General features: G+C 39.9%; 1 protein-coding gene across 2 annotated transcripts in view; it reads right to left on the reverse strand.

The window, feature by feature from the left end:
- Window positions 1-20,804, reverse strand: part of SLC35F4 (solute carrier family 35 member F4) — a 278,711-nt gene that overhangs the window by 229,730 nt on the left and 28,177 nt on the right. The window contains exon 1 of one of the 2 annotated variants that reach the window (XM_036843260.1): window positions 19,116-19,170. The exons of the other annotated variant lie outside the window; for it this stretch is intronic. The gene's annotated coding sequence lies outside the window, so the exon portion shown is untranslated. Of the gene's footprint in view, window positions 1-19,115; window positions 19,171-20,804 lie in introns of those variants that run through there. 2 annotated transcript variants of the gene reach the window in all.

Consider the following 20,804-nt stretch of genomic DNA (forward strand, 5'->3'; position numbering starts at 1 on the left):
CCTTGTTTAATATACAATTATAAGGCAGTCCCTTCCCCCACCCCTTACTTTTTTTCTGAACATAGCAAATAAATAGCTTTTTAAACAGGCACTTGGACATAGTATCTTTCTAAATGCATGGATGATTTCTACAAAGCATGAAACTCAGCGTTAAGACATTATTAGGCTTTCAACTAATAATCTGCATCTACATTTGTTTTGGTCAGGAAGGGACTCTTTGATGAATCCCAGACCTTTCTAATTATCTCTTCTCCCAAGTTTCTTCTCATATAATTTCTATAAAAAGGAAATATAGAAGTAATTACCGAGTCAGGCAAAAATCAATACAGCCGCTCACCACCAAGCAGGCACTTTCCCACAAGCTCCAGCTGAGATCACAGGCAGCCGCTGGATCAGTGGTTCTCAACCTGAGATGTACGTCTGAATATTGTGAAAACCTTACATGCACATCTGAATCTTGTGAGAGCTTTTTAAAAAAATACCCATGCCCCAGACCCAGTGCCAGAGATTTTCATTTAATTGGTCTGGGAAAGGGTGGAGAATTTTTTAAAGCTCCCTACACATTGTAACACATAGCCAGGACTGAAACCACCACACTAGGAAAAGCTATGCGCACAGCCTGTTTTCAAAGCAGGGAATTTCAACACCCACAGAAAGAGTGTATTCTAAATAATAATACTTGGCAATCCAACAGACACACTGGGCCAAATTCTCAGGTGACAGAAAAATCAAGGGGAATTAGAAAATTCAGGCAATGGGAATATCTAATTGTTAAAAAGATTACACATCTACGGCAGTAATAGACCTCTATCCTTCCCCTACATTCCCACAGAATGCTTTCAAACCAATTTTTTTTAAATCCCGTAGAAGCAGTCTGCTCCCTGCCAAATTCTTAAATATGCACGAGGAATCCATTGTGTCACAGACATGTTGCCCCTCCTCTTGGCAGCCCTCTCCTTCCATACATTGCTGGCGATCCAGAGAACTGGCGGGGGGAGGAGGGAGTTAGAGGACTGTTCTTCCAGAAAACAGCAAAGTTCTCTGGGCAGCCATGGGGTGGAATTCAGCAATTTCACTGGAGGAAACCAAGGTGAGCAGGGCTCCACAAGAGTATCTTGAAAAGGAAACAATATTACGCAACAAAAATAATAACAATTTCCCCACAGCCCAAGCTCACCCACAGGACAATTCTTAGCTGTATTACACAACTGGCTGTTTTTAAACAGCCCTCCTGATAATGCCTCATGGAGGGAAATGTCTCTGCACAACCTGAAATAGGTTGAGAAATGCCCTCCAATGCAGATTTCTGGGCACCCATTATGCACAAAAACAGTCTGTGAGGTGCTACGGACGCAAAATATAACCCACGTGCCTGGCGGTCAATGCAATCGTGATTTTGACAAAGAAGGGATGTACACACACGGTCTTTGACATGCATACACCAAGTGAGCTGCACAGGGAAAAGACAGTAGAGGAATTCAGAGCAAGAGACTTTCGCTAGGGGGGGCAGGATCCATTAGGAGAGCTTCAGAGTAGAAATGAAAATTAGACCAGATCTTGAAATGTAGTTAGGATTTCAGAAGAAGATAACCAGAGAGGGATTACTCTGAGCAGAAGTGCTGTGGCAGGAGCGGAGTGTGACTGTAGGAGGTGGTGAGGGGTGGAGGTGTCTCTCAACAGGCGGCTGCAGTCGCTAGCTTAGAGTACTGCTAAATTTTACTAACGCAATAGTGTAGATGTGCTACCACTGAGGAAAGCTATAGTATTCTCTTGGTGACAGAATACAAGCTGAGAGAGTTGTGCAAAGCGATGTAAAGCAGGGCTAAAACTTACTGTCACAAGAAAAGGGAACCCTCCTACACTGTTGGTGGGAATGTAAGTTCATGCAGCCACTGTGAAAAACAGTATGGAGATTCCTCAGAAAACTAAAAATAGAACTTCTATATGATCCAGCAATCCCACTCCTGGGCACATACCTGGACAAAGCTATAATTCAGAAACATGCATGCACCCCTATGTTCACAGCAGCACTATTCACAATAGCCAAGATATGGAAGCAACCTAAATGTCCATCAACAGATGAATGGATAAAGAAGATGTGGTCCATATCTACGATGGAATACTACTCAGCCATAAAAAAAAGAACGAAATAATGCCATTTGCAGCAACATGGATGCAACTAGAGATTATCATACTCAGTGAAAGTGAAGTAAGTCAGAAAGAGAAAGATAAACATCATATGATATCACTTATATGTGGAATCTAAAATATGGCACAAATGAACCTGTCTACAAAACAGAAACAGACTCACAGACATAGAGAACAGACTTGTGGTTGCCAAGGGGAAGGGGGGCAGGTAAGGAGAGGGATGGACTGGGAGTTTGGGGTTGGTAGATGCAAACTGTTACAAACTATTACTTTTAGAATAGATAAATAACAAAGTCCTATACATGGCACAGGGAACTATATCCAATCTTCTGGGATAAACCCTAATGGAAAAGAATATTTAAAAAAGAATGTATAAACGTGAATAACCGAGTCACTTTGCTGTACAGTAGAAATTAGCACAACATTGTAAATCAACTATACTTCAATTAAAAAAAGAGAGAGAGAAAAATGCAACTGCCACAAAGAGGGCAGGCTAAGTCAGCCAGCAAGAAAGATGGTGTGACTCTGGAACCCAAGGCACCATTTCCTCTAAAGTACATGGGAAAGTGTGGCCCTGGCACTGTGCTCAGCCTGCAACACAGGCCAAGAGAATGAGAATGCCATGCTACCTGTGGCTTTTCTGGGTGTCACCAGACCACTCACTCCTGCGACTGCATTGTAGGGATTGTTGGCTAGTTTTTGTGCGATTTTGAGTCTTTTCATCCCTTCAAGCACACAGGAAATAATTCTAGTCTTTCAAAGAGTACTGTGAATAAAAAAAAGAAAAAAAAGTTGAGAATCTCCAGACTGAGCAAGTTGGATCATATACTGTATGCAATGGGGAATTGCTGATGGTTTGTTTTTTTGTTGCTGATGGTTTTTAATAGGAATTTTGAAAAGTAGGAAAAGGGCATACAGTATAATTTTCTACTTTTCAACAAAATTTCAAATACATTGTTTCCTACCTAGAGAAAAAAGCAATGGAAGTAAAATCTAGTAAACACTGCCCCCCAAAAAAGTGTCTGCAGAGTAATATTTCTCTTTATACATTTTCCCTTTAACTTTATAACATTTCAGCTGCGTGCTTTTGGTTCAATTACTCAATCTCTGTAAACCTTGGTTTCACGATCTGTAAAATGAAGAAAGTATAGTTGTAATTCCACCTCAAGGAGCTGTTATGAGGATTAAATGAAATAATGCATACAAACCACCTCTAAATAAATAAATAGGTTACTAATTTATAAGCTTTTTGTTTGGATCTTCTTAGCTTTGGGCAAGAAAAATACTTCTTACAAGCCAAGGACAACTTGCAATATGCCCCAAATATGAGGGTTACAACCCAATACCATGTTATGGCATGGAAATTCTAAAAGATACATCTAGGAAAACCTGTAGTCTAGCATGAGAAAGATCACAAACTTAAGGAGTTAAGTGACTGGAAATTCATTTAAGAAGCCAATAAATTAAAACTTCATTGTTGAATGAGCCCTTACGGTGCTTGCTGGCTCTACTCAGACCTCACTCACCACCTTCTTCAATGGGAAAATGGACCTGCCTGGTACATGTCATGAAACAGCAACAGGACCCATGAGGATAGGGGCCATCAGAACACAGGTTACAAAAGCAAACAGTGGATGGTAGTGTTGCAAGACAAAGAATCACACACTCCACTTAGCCCCCCTGTGTGACTCTGCAACCAAAAACCCAAGGTTACTTCATCAGAGATTCAGCCCAGACTGAGTAGAGTACTCATTTCTGCACAAACTACCTATGGAGTAAGTCCAATGGCCCTTGGGTAGAGAGCATCAGCCACTTATTCTAGGCACTGAGGAAAGAAAAATACAACCCTGCTCTCCAACTGCCAGTGGGAAATTGTACACATGTTCTGTCAGAATTTATTATCTTCCCTCCCAACTCTGATTTCCCCACTGTGTTTCAATTTCTGTTACTACACCATTACCATAAACCAGTTAGTCAATCTAGAGCTGTGAGGTCATTTTCAATTTCTCCCATTCCTCTCCTTTTTTAAAAAATAAAAATTGTATATATTTAAGGTGTACAATATGATGATTTTATGTATATATATGTACACATAGTGAAATAACTACCTCAGACATGTACTTCACGTACCATCTCCTCACATAGTTACCTTTTTTGTGTATGGTATAAATAAGATAAAGAACCAATTTCATTCTTTTCGTGTGGATATCTAGTTTTCCCAGCATCATTTATTCAAGAGACTGTCCTTTCCCCGTGGTATATTTTTGGCACCCTGTTGAAAATAGTTGACTGTATATATTTTGGTTTATTTCTGGGCTCTCTAGTCACTTCCATTGGTCTATGTGTCTGTTTTTTTGCCGATACCATATAATTTTGACTAATATAGCTCTGTAACATGATTTGGAATCAGGAAGTGTGAGGCCTCTAACTCTGTTCTACATTTTCAAGATTGCTTTGGCTATTTGGGGTCTTTTGTGGTTTCATATGAGTTTTAGAATAGTTTTTTCTATTTCTGCGAAAAACGCCATTGGAATTTTGATAGGGATTGCATTGAATCTGTATATCACTTTGTGTAGTATGGATATTTTAACAATATTAATTCTTCTGATCCTTGAACATGGGATATCTTTCCATTTGCTTTTGTCTTCTTCAATTTATTTCATCCATGTTTTATAGTTTTCAGTGTACAGGTCTTTCACCTCCTTGGTTAAAAGCATTCCTAATATTTTATTTTATTCTTTTTGATGCTATCATAAATGAAATTGTTCTCTTGATTTCCTTTTTGGATAAATCATTGTTGGTTTAAAGAAATGCAACTGTTTTTATGTTGATTTTATATCCTGTAACTTTACAGAATTCATTTATTACTTCTAAAAAAAACTTTGTGAGTCATTAGGGTTTTCTACATATAGAATCATGTCATCTGCAAACAGAGATAATTTTAGTTCTTCCTGTCAAATTTGGATGCCTTTATTTGTTTTTCTTCTCTGATTGCTCTTGCTAGCACTTCCATTACTTTGTTGAACAGAAGTGGTGAGAGTGGGCATCCTTGCCTTGCACTGGATTTTAGAGGAAGTATTTTCTGTTTTTTTCCATTGATTATGATGTTAGCTGTGGGTTTTTCATAAATGGCCTTTATTGTGTTGACTAAATTTCTTTTTATGTCTATTTTGTTGAGAGTTTTTATCTTGAATGCATAGTAAACTTTGTCACAGATTTTGTGTGCATCTCTTGAGATGATCATGTGGTTTTCATCTTTCATTTTGTTGATGTGGTTTATCACATTGATTGATTTGTGTGTATTAAGCTAAACTTGCATCCCAAGAATAAATCCCACTTGATCATGGTGTATAATCTTTTTGGTGTTTTTGAACTTGATTTGCTAGTATTTTATTGAGTAGTTTTACATTCATGTTCATCAGTGATATTGGCCTGTAGTTTTCTTTTCTTGTGGTGTCTTTGTCTGGCTTTGGTACCAAGGTGATGCTGGCCTCATAAAATGAGTCTGAAAGTATTCCTTCTACTTCTATTTTTTGGAAGAGTTTAAGAAGGATTGGCATTAATTCTTTGAATGTTTGGTAGAATTCAGCAGTAAAGCCATCTGATCCTGGGCTTTTCTTTGTTGGGAGGTTTTTTTTTGTTTACTACTTCAATCTCCTTATTTATTAGTCTGTTCAGGCTTTCTATTTCTTTTTTTTTTTAATTTTTATTTATTTTTGACTGCGTTGGGTCTTCGTTGCTGTACGCAGGCTTTCTCTAGTTGCGGCGAGCGGGGGCTATTCTTTGTTGTGGTGTGTGGGCTTCTCATTGCGGTGGCTTCTCTTGTTGAGGAGCACGGGCTCTAGGCACGTGGGCTTCAGTAGTTGTGGCACACGGCCTCAGTAGTTGTGGCTCGCGGGCTCTAGAACGCAGGCTCAGTAGTTGTGGAGCACGGGCTTCGTTGCTCCACGGCATGTGGGATCTTCCTGGACAAGGGCTCAAACCCGTGTCCCCTGCATTGGCAGGCAGATTCTTAACCAATGAGCCACCAGGGAAGCCCTCTATTTCTTTTTGATTCAGTCTTGGTAGGCTGTATGATTCTAGGAATTTATCCATTTTTTTCTAGGTTATCCAATCTGTTCACATATAATTGTTCATAATAGTCTTTTGTGATCCTTTTTATTTCTAGCCATCAGTTTTAATGTCTCCTCTTCACTTCTGATTTTATTTGAGTCTTCTCTCTTTTTTTCTTAGTCTAGTTAAGAGTTTCTTGATTTTTGTTTATTTTTTCAAAAAACCAACTCTGATCTTCATACTTTTTATAAATACCAAATACTGTCACTCTTCTTCCACAATATCCCTGATATCTTTTCCTCCTTTCATTTACTCTATTCATAACCCTGGTCATTTCCTCCCACCCAATTGACTGCAATTGCTGGGGAACAAATCAAATCAAATGTTTTCCCTCCGATCAATTTGAACTTTTAGAAGCACAACTCTAATTGGACCATCCCTGTGCTCAAATATATCTGTAACTCCCATTGCCTTTATGGTAAGATCTGAATTCCTAACCTGATATTCAAGATTCAGATGATCCATCCTCAGATGATTTTTCCTATCTTTTCTTCCACTGCTTTGCTGTATTCTCATATCGAGAAGCCATTCTTCATAGGAGAGCTTGCAATAACTTAACTGTATGTTATAAAGTGTTGCAACGTACACAGATACAGTTATCTACCCAATACATAGTTTTTTAAAATGGCCCAATGATCCCAGCTTCCCCATAGTCACATCTTTGTGTAGTCCCCTCCCCCTTGAAAATGAGCTTGACCTAGTAATTTGCTTCTAATAAACAGAATACAGCAAATGTGTGTAATTCACTCCCAAAGCTGGTTTATAAAGGACTCTGATTCCAACTTGCTCTGTCTTTTGCCCTGTCACTTGTTTGATCTGATAAAACATGCAGCCATGTCACAAGATGTTCTATGGAAAGGCCCATGTGGCAAGGGACAGAAGGATGTCTCAAGCCAACAACTCATGAGGACCTGAGGCCTCAGTCCAATAGCCTACTTGGAAGTGATCCTGCCAACAACCATGCAGGTGAGCTAGGAAGGAGATCTTTTCCAGGTGAGCCTTGAGGTGACTGCAGCCTTGTGAGAGACCTGGAGAGAGAAGGCCCATCTAAGTATCACCTGTATTTCTGACCCACAGAAACTGTGAGATAATAAATGTTGTTGTCTTAAGCCCCTGCATTTTGAGATAATTTATTAGATAGCAATAGATAAATAGTACAGTCACTGTTGCTGAGCACATAACTTTTTGAAAAACAATTTGATGTTATAATAAATAACACTGCTCCCCATCTCTATTTTTCTTTGAAGTTAAAGCTAAAAAGAATATTTATTCATCTGACAAAGATTTGCTGGAAGATTTCTATGTGCAAGGCATCCCATAAGGTATTGGAGGAGGATAAAAGGCTGAAGAAGGCTGGATGTCTGCTCTCAATGCATTTATGGTCTGAATAGAGAGATGATATTAGAAAGTATAATCACAGAGTAAAGAGATTTAAAAGGGGGAAGTGAGAGGATGCTAAAGGCATTTACAGTCTATTGGGGTCAGGAGGAAAAAAAACACATCAGTAGACAGCAAATGAGTGCTATGAATAAAAGGAGAGAGATCGATAAAGCCCCATGGGAAGGAAGGGGAGGGAAGATGCCATCCATGTAGGGTAATCAGGGAAGCCTTCTTGAAGGAAGTGCATTTGACAGGAACTGTGATTATCAGTGAGAATTTTGACATAAAGGGTTGGGGGAAGGGCATGATGGGGGAAGAAACAGCTTAAGAAAAACAAAGAGGCTGGCACATATATATAGAAAATAAGAAGTAGTTAAATCCAAACTAAATGTATCCCCAACTCAACTTCCCCTTAACTGGATCCCAAAACTTCCAACAGTCACTCCAATACCACTTGCAATGAGTGAAGGTCAGTATGTGAGAGGGGACAAACTCATTTCAGGGCCATTCCCAGGACCTTGGGAGGGGCCCATGCAAGTGAAGAATCCTCAATCTCCATCTCCAAGAGCATCTGCCTAAGAGTCTCTCTTCTTATTTTTCCTTTGGGTCCAGGCTTGTGAGTGGACTGAATAGGGTCAGCTACAGGTCTTGTCATCAGAGCAATTCCTCTGTGTGTATAGAGAGTGCCAAGGTTTCTCCGAATCAATTTTATAGATCTAATACTAAAGCAGCTTTTTAGAACAGGTATTATGTTTGATACCGCTCAGAATTGCTGGGAGGATAAAATTAGAGGATTTGCTAGAAAGCACTTTGCAAACTCTAATGCATCTGATAAAATGTAAATTATGTGTAAGTGATGAGTTCTAGTACAGGAATCTGATCATTGGAGATGTTAAAGATGGCGAAAGGTCACTGTTACTATCAGCTGGGACTCAAACCCAGGACCCCCTGTACAAGGGATGCCCACTTTATATTCAGCCATGACACAGGGTATGGGATCAAAACTCAGCTTGATCACTTACTAACTATGGCTCAGACAAGTTCCTTCATTTCTCTGTCAGTTTCCTCACCCATAAAGTAGGAGTTATAAAATCTACTTTGCAGCATCATTGAGAGGATTAAAAGTTATAAGATATGTAAATGCTTAGCACAGCCTGGCACATAGCAAATGCTCAATAAATGGAAGTTATGATGATGATTATTACCATTTTGTGCCTTTTTCACTGTACCAGACTGCACCCAATTCTAGTAGCTCATTGGTCATGATTTCTGGTGCCAGGCAGTATGAAAAATAGGCAAAACTCATCTTTGACTTCTTACCACCACCCTTTCCCAGTGCTTCTTCCTCAGATTCCACCTCCTGGGCTGAAAGCTCCTGTTCAAGTAAGGCTTGGGCTAGTATCCCAAGGGTCCTTTCCATCTTCTTCCTCTTTTTTCCATCTAAACTTCAACTGTGCCTCATTCCTTCTGGACCTGCACTCTGCTTTCCAAAGAAGCAGCTAATTAATTACCTGGCAGACCACAAAGGTATTGACTACTGACATGCTATAGTGCATTACTCTCCCCACCTCCACCTGAGCTGGCTTCATCTTAACAGGATCTCCACAGGTACACAAGCTGTGTGTAAACCATAAGGATGGCCCTGCTTCCTATAAATCTACCTCTATAACTCCATGTCTGAAAGCCCACAGAATGCAGAAAACTAGGAGGTCGGATCAGGTTTTGCATAATTATGAGGAAGAATGAGCCGAAAAAAAATCAATTTCCCATAGCCTGATCTGAAAGACTATTTTAAAAACCCACGCCTGGCAAGGAAAAAAGATGTGGCATGAGAAAAAATTTTTAAAAAAGGACTGGATTCCCAAAAGAGACAAAGAAAACCTACATGTTAGGTAGATGTGAGGGCAGGCCAAATTTCCCTCTTTAAAAATAAGGAGGGGGGCTTCCCTGGTGGCGCAGTGGTTGAGAGTCTGCCTGCCAATGCAGGGGACACGGGTTCGAGCCCCGGTCTGGGAAGATCCCACGTGCCGCGGAGCAACTGGGCCCGTGAGCCACAATTACTGAGCCTGTGCGTCTGGAGCCTGTGCTCCGCAACAAGAGAGGCCGCGACAGTGAGAGGCCCGCGCACGGCGATGAAGAGTGGCCCCCGCTTGCCGCAGCTGGGGAGGGCCCTCGCACGGAGGCGAGGACCCAACACAACCATGGGTAAATAAATAAATAAAAATTTAAAAATGACTAATACTCTCTAAAAAATAAAAACAAAAAAAAGCATTAGTTTCTATACTTTAAAAATAAATAAATAAATAAGGAGGAAAATGCAACATACAACCAGGTTTATCTGACAAGGAGAGAAATAAGGTTAGGAAAGGCAGCCACCAAAGCTGTCGCCCTCTGGGGAGGGAAACGCAGCATCAGCAGGGTTAGGGATGGGCCCTGGTCCCACGGGCTTGGACACCATCTCTCAGCTCCTTAGCTTTGCTACCAAAGAAGATTACTCAATAGCATCGTGACCATGCTACACTATTTAAAAATATCCCAGGTTTTACTGAAGGTTTCATGTTAAAAAAAACTACTTTTCATTTATAGTAATGTATGTGCTTAAATACAGAAAAGTAATATTTACTTTAAAGAATATATATTTGTAGAATATGGAAAATCACAAGTGGAAAAATCAAAGTCATTCATAATCTCTCTGCTAAAGGTTAATCGCTGAAGATTTTTCAATGTGTAGTTTTTCTTTCTGACTTCTCTATAGATAGATACATAGATATAAATACAGACATATAGATGTATTTTTACCCACACATAAATTGAAATAGTTGAGTTCATTCTGTGTGTAAAATTTTGTTCTGTGATTTTTTTATCATGGTATATAACATTCTTTATAAACTTAAAGACTGCATGGTATACAAACTACACAGAGGTACTTTAGTTCATGAACCCATCTTCATACTGCTGAACATTTATTTTTATTATTATGAATTATGATCAATAAAAGTTTTATGGGATTATGTGAGCACTTATCATTGCAATGACAATTATTTCCTTTGGATGGGTTGCTAGAAGTAGAATTACTGGGTCAACAAGTTAAATATTTTGAAGGCTCTTAGTATAAACTGCCAAATTTCTTTCCATCAAGTTTGCAGCAGTTTATCATCCTACCAGAAAATATAAAATGTTCATCTTGTCACACCCCCATCATGCAATGACTATTATTTTTAAAACAAGAAAATAGTGGAACATGTATTTTTGAATCAAAGAAGTTTGATTCAAACTTCTGGTGCCAGGCAGTATGAAAAATAGGCAAAACTCATCTTTGACTTCTTACCACCACCCTTTCCCAGCGCTTCTGGGAAATCAAAGAAGCCAGATCACTTCAGTAGCCATTTCCTCTGAGTAAAAAGAGAAGTAAATATAATAACAGCAAGTGCAATGAAGAGAGTACTGGAGTTGCAAGGAGGTTCTTCAGTGATCTTTTGTAATCAACTCTTCAGGCAGTGAATCAGTCAGGATCCTAGCAGGAACTCGACTGTGCTCTAGAGTGGGGAGTGGGGAGGATTGTTTAACAAGTGGTTGTTTATGAAGGAGTAGGCCAGAGTCAAGACTGGCAGGGGGACAGTAGGACAGCATGATGGAGCTACTATCACCCCTAGGCCCAAAGGGGAAGGGGAGCAAGCAGGGCCGAACACTGGAGGAAGAAGGGGATACCTAAGGGTAGATGCAGCCCAAGAGGTGGGAGCCACGAGGACACCCTGACTTCTCTCTCCTCCAGCCCTTCCTACGAGTGTCTTCCATTAAGCAAACTCAGCTTGATTCCAGAGGGCAGGGCAAGAGAGTCTGGTTACTATCCATTGAGTGTGTCGCCCCACCCCCAATCCACATGTTGAAGCCCTAACCCCAGTAAGATGGCATTAGGGGGTGGGGCCTTTAGGAGGTACTTAGGTTTAGATGAGGTCATGAGAGTGGAGCCCCCTGATGAGATTAGTGCCCTTATAAGAAGAGGAGGAGACCAGAGCCCTATATCTCTCTACTGTGTAAGATACAGCAAGCAGACAGCCATCTGCAAGCCAGAAAGAAGAGCTCTCACCTGAAACAAAATTGACTGGCACATTGATCTTGGACTTCCCAGCCTCCAGAATGGTGAGAAATAAATGCCTATGGTGTTTTGTTACAGTAGCCCAAGCAGACTAAGACTCGGTGGATTCAGTCTGATAGCTCAGCCTCCCAGTTCTCAGAGGAGGATGGAGGGGTTGGACAAGGGAGGGAGGAGGGACAAACTGAATCGATCCAGAGCAGAAAGATAGCAAAAGACAAGCAAGGTTTGCAGTATGGCAGCAGTCATGCTTCACAAACCACCACGGGAAATAATCCACCTAGTGTTCTTGTTTTCTGTGAAATTCTCAAGCAGCCAGTTGGGATATTACAATGTAATCATTTCCCTTTTCTTCAGTAATTTAAAGAGTGAAAATCTTGCAGCTTTTTTCTTCTCGAGAGACTAGAGTATATTTGTGGGTCCAATAATATCTTTGCAAAATACCCTACTGTGATTGAAGTTATTTTTCCAGACAAATGTAAGAAATAGTCATGAATGTTTCATTAAAACTCTTCCTAATCATAAATGTATATCCGTGTCTTAACAAGTTCATGTTTTTAGCCCTGCAACTGTCCAAGTCAGCAAACAACTCTGTAAAATATCTTTAATCCCTTACAAGTGACTCAGGAGTCCCACTGAGGTTTTATCACACATTATTTAGTAAATCCATGAATCTACAAACCAGGAGACATGGAAAACCATAGCAACCAGGGGCAAGACTGAAGAGGCAGCCGGGGTTTAAAGGACAACACTAGGAGGGATATACAGCCTTCTTGAGCTCGGAAGTCCACTTCCTCCCAGCCCACTCGACTGGACTTCACCTTGCCTTGGTCACTCCTCTCTCCTCTGCAGACTCAGTACAGGAACTTGTAGCTGGAATGGGCTTCAAGAGTTTAACAGGTCTAGTCCCCTGCTTGCAGACACGTTATTATCATTTTATACATGAGGAAGATGAGACCCCAAGACTTCAAGTGGCTTGTCGAAGGTCACAAAACTCATAAAAAGAAAGAGAAAATACTAGAACTCAAGTCATGTTCTTCCTAACCCAATGTTTTACCAACTCCAATTTTGGCATGGTCTACAAATGGGGTGAGAGAAAAGGAAACTCAGATTCTCCATACATCTCTGATAGCAATAAACATGCTGTTACGGCCACTAAAAATAGCACACTGAAACTGAAATTAATCTATAAAATTGCACTCGCTGATAAAGAAATTTCACATTTCATAGCAAAATGTACCCTTCTGAAAATATATGAAATATATCAGGTGTTGGTTTCTGTGAGCATTGCCAATAAAGACCCAGTGTATTTTTATTCTCTCCAAGTCCTCATAATTGTTGGAGAATTTGTTCATTTAGTTAATGATAAATATTTTAAGAACATGAGAGCAGGTATCCCGTGAATGATGTTAATTAAGCAGACAAAAATCACATATGCATAAAGAAATACAGGCACAAAAATCCTCTACTTAGAACTGATATAAAGCTGACAGCTACTTTGTTATCATCACCATCATCATCATCATCCAGTCTCAGGGCAATCTCCCTGGAGACAGACAGAATTTTCCTCTTCTTTCATGGTCTCTCATGGTCCCAAGAGACCTCAATCCTACCCCTAGCTCTGCATGTTCTGGGATAGTAAATAATATTTGTCAAGGACATCCCTGCTAGATAAGTCAGGTTTTTTCATCCTTTTGTGAACATCAGCACAGACTTCCCAGGCCTCGTACCTCCAGAGGATGTGAGTCAGTGTTCTGGGGGATGGAGCCCAGGTACCAGTGTGTTGTGAAAGCTCCCCAGGTGATTCTGATGAACCAAAACGCAGGTGCCTGGCCCTGTCCCAGAACAACTGACTCAGAATCTCCAGGGTTCAAGGCCTGGGAGATCTGTATTGTGAAAAAGCTCCCCTAAGTTGACTCGGAGGCAAACCAAAAAATGAGAAGTGCTCTGCAGTTGACAGGCATCCACACCATCTGGGGGGATACACTGCAGCAACAATCTATGTGAAATGAATATTCTAATACAGCTTCCAGTCATGACCACAGCTAACCTCTCATCAGCTTTTCAATTTGGATAAATGCTTAATTTGCTCCTTAGGGCAGCGGTTGAGTATGTTTAAATATACCATGGAGATTACATGCACAATTCTGATGCATCTCTTATTATTTTTTCCTATATTCGCAAATCACCTTCATGAACACTAGCTTCACACCAAACAATAAAAACGCACATTAAACAACAACACAAACGAGGCCGCAGCCTCAATTTGAAAAAGGGTTTAATTTTACTACAAGAATCTTTTTTTCCCTCTCTTCTCATATGCTAAAATCAACCTGAATCTATTTACAAAATCTTGTGCTGAATTAAGTGAAACATAAAAGAAATACCACACATCATTAAAAGTTTATAAGTTAAAATAATATCAGAGGCAGACTCTAAAATCCAACTAAGACAAGAGCAATCTAACATTTTAAGAAATAACTTTACTAGAGAATGGAGTCCCCAACAATGACATCTGAAAACTTTAGGGTACAAAATGTCAACACCAAAAGGACAGAACTGGTAAAAAGTAAGAAAAATTAACAAGTGGGTCCTGAGAAGTAAAATCTGTTTCAAACAAAACAAACTACTGCAAGATTTTGATCACCGAGTAACTGCAGTCCCTTGATGTATTCATTTTTTTCTATTTTCTTTTTCCTCTACAGATTCATTCTCTCTGCTTTGTGCAAGCCCTAACAGTGAGCTACAAAAATGTCATAAATTATAGAGTGCAAATAGAGTCAAATCCTGCTCTCACAAGCAGGCCCAAAGCGATAATCACGTATTTCTCAGTTTTAAATACACAGAAAAATATGCTTCTTGCCTACAAAATATAATGATGGGAATTGCAAAGACATCTCAGTAGAGCTGATCCCTGGTCCCTGCTGCCAATGAAGAAAGGGGACATGATAAGATGCGTGTTAGAAAGGACAGTGGCATAAGTAAACCATCATTCTATTAATGGAAAGTGCAAACACAGTGGAGGAACAGCATTCTATTTACTCCAACTAAAATTAGATCAAACCTTTCTTAGCTAGCATGTCAGTACAGTGAGCTGCTTCTCAAAAAAATAGAATGAAGTGGTAACAGACCAGTACAAAAAGCTGCTCTTTGCAGCAGAAACTTGAAAACAGAACCCGTGTAATTCACTCTCCCCAAGGATGACCCATGCTTGGGGTAAAGGACCCACCCCATCTTCCTCAGGTGCTATAATGACACTGTTGCTCCTCATTAAAGATCAAGTTATGTAAAAGACCACAAAGTCCAGATAGGTCTTGCAGTAGCCCCTGAAGTTCACAAGCCATGGTGAAGCCACATTAACTACAGCTGCCTGTCAGCAATCTGAAGTCAGATTAGAATTCAGTAACAATGGCAAAGTTGACATAAACCAAGAGTTTCGAACTCTCCCAACCCCCAAGTCTTTGTCAACACCCCTATAAAGCAGCAAATGACTGGTTTGTATTTCACACCCTCTCCGTTTTTTGCTCTTCATCATTGTCTGTCAGCGTAATACTACTCAAAATATGACTCACAGGAAATAGGGGAACACAAAGACTCTAATATTTCTGCCACGTAATTATCTACTGAATTCTCAAAAGTTGGTTGGAGAGAAATGACCCCTGCCCACTTTCTGCTAGCAACACCCTGGACTCCTGGAGGACACCCCAAATTCAACATGCCTAAAACCTCATTTACCAGTGATCATCCAAGAATACCTCCCCCTTTGCAGCTTCCCTAGTCAAAGTTGCCATCATTCCACTATTAAAACCTTGGAGTTGGCTCCTTCTTTTCCTGGTATTAAGTCGAGCTAGTCCCAAGTGATTTCAACTTTTCCTTCAGGGCCTATAAGAATGTTCCTTTCTTTCCCTTGTTTGGGCCGGAATTCTCCAAGCAAACATGTGTGGATGGCGTTCTGAGAAACAGAAGAGTTTACATTAAGACATAGGTGTGTGAGAGCATGACACACCAGGAAACTCCTGGTAACCTGATATTATTGCATCTGGAGAAGCAAGAAAGGAAGTGAGAAAGGGTTCTAACAGGAAAGACCCTAGATCCCCCAATGTGAAAACTGAACTTTTTCCAGTAGACCAGTATGCCATAGACTTCAGTAATTTGACTAATGTTTTATCCACATACCATCTATATTATTTGATTTAGTTTTTCTGATTACATTTTCTATATTAAACATTGAAATTTTCTTTTGACTTTTAAACACCTTATTATGGAAATTTTCAAATATATACAAAATTAGAGATAATAGTAAAATAAATCTACATGTACCCAGCACAACAGATATCAATCCATGTCTAACCTTGTTTCTTCTATATTTTCCTTCCAGACCATCTCCACCAGCACACATGGCTGAATTAACTCATTTGTGATAAGCAGATCACAGACACTATGTCATTTCATGTGTGTGTGTGTGTGTGTGTGTATACATAAACTTTAAAAGACTATTTTTTAGAGTAGTTTCAGGTTTACAATACAATTGAGAGGAAGATACAGAAATTTCCTAAATGCCTTCTGCCCCCACACCTGCATAACTTCCCCCATTATCACACACCAGAGCAGTACATTTTTTTACCAAGGATGATCCTGCATTGACATATCATAATCACCCAGAGTCTGTGGTTTACCTTAAAAGTTCACTCCTGGTGTTCTCCGAGTTGCAAGGATCTGTGGTTTGGTGTCTGACATTAATTTGTGGGATTCTCAATCATTATTTAAAGGACTTTTTAAAAACATAATTATCACATCCAAGAAAGTTAATAATAATTCCTAAGTATCCAGACATTAAAATTTTATGTCACTGCCATATACGAAAAACTGAAATCGTTCGCCATAAATTTTTTAAAGAAAATAATATTATTAAAATTATGGCATGATATGCTTGCATTTGGAACACTTAGCTTAAGGCCCTTTCTCCTTATTAAAAATGGAGTTTAGAAGTGTTAGATAGACTAGTCTTACACTTCCTCATTGTCAAAAGCAGAAGGACTGAAAGAGAAGTTAAAAAGGAATAAATTTCCCACTATGTAACTTAAGATGATTTAATGCCATGCTTACGTACCACCTAAATCATCTTACATTTCACCAAGAATATTTGTCCCACACTTTGGGACACACTGCTATAGGGAACAGGAAACCATCTAAGAATTCTGGGTTTGATGGAATTCATAATTTGGGGAAATTGTTCTAGCAGCAGCAAGAACAGAAGGGAGCTACAAAAGAGGGAAGGAGAGCCTCTTACTGGGACCCCCAACTTACTGAGTCACCCCATTACTTCTTGAGAGCTTCTTTGGTTCTTGCAGAGGAATTCACCTAATGCTCTAATAAGGGAATGCACACACTCATATGCCCTTGATGAAAGAACAGACTTCCTCTATTGGTGAAGGTTTTCTTTGACTGATCTCACAGCTGCTGGGGTGGGGGATGCCTGTGAATGTGGAGAGAGGAAGGGGACACTACGTAACCAACCAAATCAGCTGAATCAATGAGGTGACTGATGTCACAGCCGGATGGCCCCCACATCCCAGCCCATCATTTCTTGAACCTTCACTATTACCCAAGCTAACCCCCCACCTTTCCAAAGCCAATCTTCCTCTGAAGGGGCTTTAGTGCCAGGCCCCAGATCCTCCTTCCTCATGAGAGCTCTCTCCTGTGACTAAATCACCCAGCCTTCAAGAAATGCCAAAATATGACATTTTCCAGAATATTTCTCACCCCCACCCCACACACATACGCTCAAATATCTTCCATGCTCCCCTTTCACTCAGAGAAAAGTTCACATCTTTGCAGTACCATTCAAGGATCTCCCAGATCTGGCTCTTACTGATCTTCCCAAATTTATTCCTCATATTTTTCTCTGCTTTAGCTTACCTGATCTAATTGCTGTCACCCAAATATGCTCAGGCACAAAGTCATTTATGTCCACCTAACATAGTTTAATACTACCCTACATTCTGATTATTTCACTCATCATTTGTCCCACCTTCCAAAGGTAAAAGCCAGAAAGGTCACATGTCCAGACTCTTTCATAGTAGGGTCGGGGACTGCTCCTTAGCGTCTAAGTATTACTCTCAGGTGAAGAGATTGTGTGAGCTCTCTAAATCATTTAATAAATTCCTTTTTGACTTAAACTAGCTAGAGTTGATTCTGTTGTGTGCAACCAAAAGTCCTTACTGATGCACTGCCCCCATTCCCTAATTTGGCTCATTTCCTCCACCGGAAATGACCTTCTCAGTCTTCTACAGATGGCCAAATCTGACCCCTCCATCAAGTTCTACCTTGTCCAAGGTTTCTTCCTTATGTTTCCTCAAATACTCTTTCCAAAGGCTTATTGTTTATCTCACTCATTGGAAACTTAATACATGCTTTTCTATGTTATAACTACTGTCTTTTGCCATATCCTGCTTCTACAACTTGAATATGAGTCCCTGTGTTCTCACACTGATTCAGGAGTTAATGAGTTTTTTCTATAGGTAAATCACTGTGCTTAATGCCAGTGATATCAAGATGACTAAGCCAAAATTTATGTCCTCAGCAACACACAAGCCAGTGGGAGAAATAAATGGATAAATGAAGGGATACAAAGCAATGTTCCATAATAGAGGGTCTACAGTTCAGGTGAAGGAAGAATTCACATTCCCTGGTGAGGTTCTGGGAAGGTGGGGAGGACAGAAGTGAGGCTTAAAGAACAGGTGAGAATTCACCAGGCAGGCAAAGAAGAGGGAGAATGTCTCCTCCTTCTTAAACCCCTAGTATATACTTCCAAATTTAGAATGTTCCCTAAACATTCTTTGCACTTAAATTATCTTCTAGTCGGGGCCAGCAATATGTATAAGAGTTTCAACAAAAAAAACCTTGATCAAAAACCCATAAAAGAAAATGAAGGAATCAAAAGAAAATAGAGTCAAACAAATTTTTTTCCAAATCAATGCATCTTCATTGAACTCTTGCTGTGTGAAATACACTTTAATACTGTCCCTGCCTCCAAGGTCCAATGCTTGTTTAAAGGCAAGCTAGCTGAGGAGCTATGTATATAAATGCAAGGAGAGTTAAACAACAATAAAAGACTTGACAGTTCAGTCTAATAATAGAAAAAAAAACTCACATATAGCACATGATCAAGTGCCAAAATTAACACAACCATGAGAATTTTTTTAAAAGAGTGATTAGTTTACATTGTGTGAGTCAGGGGAAACTTTATAGAGATATACACATATAGAGAGAAGTGCTAAATTAAAAGCAGAAAAACACAGGGTAAGTTCAGAGGTTAGTAAATAAATCTATTTGGCTGGAATAGAGAATTTGAGTGGCAGAATAGCATGAATTAAAATACCTCGAAAAATAAGGAGGGGTGTTGGTCCACAAACTTGAGAACTTCTTGGGTGAAATCTGAAACTGGTCCCTGTACGTGGAGGACAAGGAGAGACATAAGAAAGAGACAGATTGGTAGATGGTAGGTTTAATCAGCAAGGGAACTTACCTAGGAGGCTTGTCTTGGGCGGTCACAAGACGAGTAGATCTCTGCCCCATCTCCCAGAAGCTTAAAAGTTTATATAGAGGCCTTAACTGGGTTCACTCTGGTATTCAGTCCAGATGGTTTCAACAATACATTACTATCTCAAGGCTGTGTCCTTGAAAATGGCCCCTGCTGTAGCAATGGTGGAAAGAATGCATTCTTTGGGAGAGGGATAAGGAACCTCCAACTGCCTGGATTTAGCTTGTGGATCAACCAGTGGTCACGTTCTCTCGATGACCCCCTCCAACAAGGGGTCCTTTCTGAGGATGCAGCATGTATACACACGCACACACAAAGGATAGGAACTACTTGTTGAGCATCTATTACCTGTAAATTGCACAGGTACCCATAAGTTATCTAAATTAATTCTCAGATAAGAACACAGGGAGATTAGAGAGGTTACATAGTTTGTTCACGGTCAGTGTAGGAATATACAGATGCACAAGACAGACATGGCTGCTGACCTCCAGGGCTTACAGTCTATCGTCCTCAGAGCTTATAAGTGGATGGGCTGAATTCTTACACTGGGCTCCCAAGCCCAGGCTCATCACTCTCCGGTATTCCTCTCTTCCTATCTAGGACCCAACTAGGTCCAATGTTAGCAAACCTCACTCCATCTTCATCTCACATTTTTAAAGCCACTCTTTATATAATACCTATGGCAATGATTCTTGAACCAGTCTGTGAATCATCATCACCTGCTGGGCTTTTTAAAAACACACATGCCCTGGACCCAGCCCCAAAATCCTGAATTGGAGACAAGCCTCTGTATTTTTTAAATATTCCGCAAGCGATCCTGATGTATAGCCAGAGTTAAGAACTTGACAGATACCCAGTAGGCCAAAACATGTCCCCAAACTTATTACCTAAGATCTGAATGAAATCCACACACACGCACTTTGTTCTATTCTTTTACAAGGAATCCAGACAAGTGATCTAAGAATGATGCTAATGATAATAATAACTTTAATAGCTACCTTTTATTGAGTGCCTACTCTGCCCACAGGCACTGTGCTAATTGTTTTTACCCATATTATCTTATTTAATTCTCACAGAATCCAAAGAGGAAAAAACTTTTAATATTCCTATTTCCAAAGTCATAAATTAGACAGAAGAGCTGGAATTCACACCGAAGAATGCATTGATCCAAAATAAATGCTCTTTTTAGCCACTTCACTACATTGCCTCCCCAAACTAATGATATTCATTTATTCATTGAATACCTGATCAAGCACTATCCATATGCCAGGTACCGTGTCCTCAGTCACATACAGTATATATCGGTATTCACGTACTCCAAAGTAACAGTATATTTACTCAAGCTCCAAGGGATAATATTTGTCACAGAGACTATATCAAATAGGCTGAAGCTTTGTTACCCAGCAACTTAACAAGGTAAAGATTTCACTAATAGAAAGGTAGTTTTTTGAGGGGAGGAAAAACTATATAAGCTATGGTTATGAAAACACATAAATGAAGCTTTAAGGAAGTGGATTTTGACTCCGA

Source organism: Balaenoptera musculus, chromosome 2 (genome assembly GCF_009873245.2).
Source record: "Balaenoptera musculus isolate JJ_BM4_2016_0621 chromosome 2, mBalMus1.pri.v3, whole genome shotgun sequence".
Lineage (NCBI taxonomy): Eukaryota > Metazoa > Chordata > Mammalia > Artiodactyla > Balaenopteridae > Balaenoptera > Balaenoptera musculus.